General features: G+C 49.4%; 1 long non-coding RNA gene across 1 annotated transcript; it reads right to left on the bottom strand.

The window, feature by feature from the left end:
• On the bottom strand, nt 1-1759 carry LOC133207386 (uncharacterized). Its single transcript, XR_009724027.1, has 2 exons — nt 1656-1759; nt 1-130 (listed from the first exon to the last, which is right to left on the bottom strand). It is a non-coding gene; the product is annotated as an uncharacterized LOC133207386 (long non-coding RNA).
• Nucleotides 1760-3189: the final 1430 nt, after the last annotated feature.

Here is a 3189-nt window from a genome sequence, read left to right on the forward strand (position 1 = left end):
TCACTTGGATTCCAAATGTCGAGTGTTTATTGACAACTTTGTTATGGAAACTGCGGATCAAGCAGATGCGTCTTCAACAGCGTGAGGAATAGCGTCTTTTGAGATGCGAGGATAAGTTTCAAGGATATGGCTGGAAAAGGCATTGGAACCCAAATAATTAACCTTATCTAAACACCCGAATGACAAATGAACAATAATCCTTGACGCAATTACAAGACGGCTACGTCTGGGCAGGGGGCAGGGGCAGGGAGAAGCATGTAATACATCTTAGCTATCTTCTTGAAAGACTCTAGGTCCGCGATCCGAAAAGGTTAAAACAATCTTAATCTTAATAACTATTAGCTTGTTTTCAGTCATCCCTAATGATGCATTTAGGTCTCCTCTAATCCGCACTGCTTTCATCTTTAGCTTTTTACACCCTAAAATTAATTCCACCTAAAGTACATTTTTCATTTTGTACTGTACTAGCGACGTGCAAATAATTTACATCAGCGTTCATCAGGACTGTCCTGAAGTGATGGATCATTTTGTTGAGTTGCAGTAAAAGTGCAGAATGATCTATAATGATGTAATATATACATTAAAAGGGTGTCTGGATGATCAGAGTTTTGCTAAAAATGTAAAAGGGCTTTTTGATTGATAACAGGGTTGCTGTTTTTCTGCAAAGGCTGTCACAGGCTGACACAATGCTTGAGTTATTAGGGCAGAGAAGGGCAACCATAAATTTCCAACGTCAGGCAAAAACTCTCTTTATTGTCTATATGATGGATGGGCCTCCGTACTAGACACCAAATACTTCGTATCACCCTTAAATGGGAACACATTTTTCGTGGCCATAATTCATGTTTTTTAAATAGAAAGTTTGAAATGCCTGCCTATATTTCACAATCCTGACATATTTATGAATCACTCCCTGCATGCAAATATAATTATTTAAAGCACTGAGGTGACATATGGGTTAGAAATGTACCAAATGCTGTTAGTGGAGTGATTTTTTTTAATTCCCTAAATTGAACACCATAGAAAACTCTGCCTGTCTTTTCAGATCAATAAAGTCGAAGGTGAAGTTTTACTGATTTTGTCAGTGCCACATACAGATATTCGGTTTTGATTAGGTGAAGCTGACAAAAAGGGAGTCTTTTTGCAATTACCATTAGGTTAATGAAAGAAACACTCATCTTTCTGCTGGCACCCCTCGCAGGCACACGCGCTTTCTCCCCTCTCTTTCGGGCGATGAACTACCCGGAGGTAAATGTGACAGGCGTTATTTGGGGGGGGGCCCCCCCCCCATGTATTTATTTTCCGCTCAGGAGCGCCGGTCGCCGAGCGGAGAGGGGCTGCTGAGGGGGGCATCGGCCGCTCCGGGACCGGGCCAGGCAGGAGCCCCCCGGGTCACTGCTTTCCGGGCGTGGTGCCGCCGCGGTGACCGGCCCCTCTCTCCCCTTCGCGGCTGCCGGAGACGAGCCTGTCTCTCGCGGCGTTTGCCCCGAGCCGCTCCCGGGAAGCCGCCACGGGCAGAGAAACCCACCGCCTCTCTCTACCGGCACCGTGCCCCCACCCGCTGCCCGGCCTCCACCGGCAGCGTGGGGCAGGTGGTGGCGGTCGCCGTCCCAGCGGCGGAGCTGCCCTCTCTGCCAGGCATGGCGCGACGTTACCTGCCGGCTTAGGCGGCGGGCTCGGTTCAGGCACACCGACCGGCGGCAGCGCGGGATAAGCGGCCGCCCCACTTCTGGTTTGTTTGGGTTAATTACGGGGAAAACCACCCCACCCTGTACAGGGGGGAGGCCCAAGCAGCGACGCCTGCAAAAGGACCCAGCGCGCTGCCGGTGCCGCCGCCCAGAGCCTCCGGACAACCTCGGGGCCGCCAACACTTCCGCCGGGGAGGGCGGAGCCGCCTGTCTCTGCTCCGCCCGGCGGCTACGCCCGCCCCTGCCGCGGGGTGGGGGGAGCCGCGATAGCCGGGTGGGAAGGGGAGACGGGCCCAGCTCCTAGTAAGTACCGCGGGAAGGCACTGTAGTGGATCCGTGCTCGCGGTGGGGCTTGCACCTGGTGGGTGGGACTCGCCGGTGTGGTCCTGTACCTCTTCGCGGCATGCGGTAAGCCTTGGGTCCCGCTACAGCCTAGCCCGCGCTTTGGCTGGGTTCCTCCTGCCTTGGCGGCTATGCTTGGCGGGCCGGGAGCCGCTAGCTCAGCTTTAGGGTCTAGCTCGTAATGCACACCTTTGTGTTTGATTGATTTTATTTTTAACAGAGCTCAAACTATAGGAGCATCAAAACCACTTAGTGTCTTGAATATTATTTTTTTTCCAGTGGACTTGTGTGTAAATGCGTAAAATGTTTGCACTAATCTAGACTTACTATAGGAGGCTGACTCTTTGCCCATAAAATGTTAAATCAACTGTGACCAGATTCATTTTCCCATGTCAGCCAAGAAGACTCTGTAAATCAACACATTAGGGCTTTGCTGGGTAGGAGCTGCATGTGCTTCATGCAAAATGGCCCTGACAGCCGCTCTCTTGGTGCTGTGGTCGTCAGCCTGTGGCTGACTGCAAGACTGTTATGTGTCAGTGGGAAACCTTGCAGGTAGAGTGCAAAATCGTTGGCAGTGCAATATACAAGAAACTGAGAACTGGCACTGTGGAAGGAAGTGGTACAGGTTGGTTTACCTTTTGATTTGATTGTGTTTTTAAGGCTCACAGGTGTTTTGCAAAGCTTATCCCACAAGCCTGAATCACTTAAATGAGCCTCTGCCTCCTGTCAAGGCCTGGTTACTTGTATGTGGGCAGAGGTGCTCTGCAGGCACTTCCTATTATCTCAACATGGAATCCACTTGGAAGCCATTAAAGTAGGCTCATCTCAAGGTTACAAAGGGCTGTGTGATAGCTATACCTGGATGTAAATAAGCACAGTGGATAAATATAGCTAAGAAGCATCCAGAGCCAGAGTAACTGCAGAAATAACCAAAGCAAACTCCTTTCTTTGTTCAACAAGAATAAAAGTAATCCCCTCCAATTATAAAAAAATGCTGCATTCTGTAAAAAGCCTCAGCCAGCTGTTATCTAAACCACTATCTCTGGGTAAGAGTTCAGATACTGGAAAGGTTATTTCTGGATGCTACTAGTTTGAAAGGAGCAGGAGACACAATACAGCATGTAACAAAATAATATCACCCCTTACTACCACAGAGCAA

This window comes from Neopsephotus bourkii, unplaced genomic scaffold (assembly GCF_033783945.1).
Source record: "Neopsephotus bourkii isolate Nb327-2 ecotype Australia unplaced genomic scaffold, CSIRO-AGI_Nbou_v1 NB_196, whole genome shotgun sequence".
NCBI classification, from domain to species: domain Eukaryota; kingdom Metazoa; phylum Chordata; class Aves; order Psittaciformes; family Psittacidae; genus Neopsephotus; species Neopsephotus bourkii.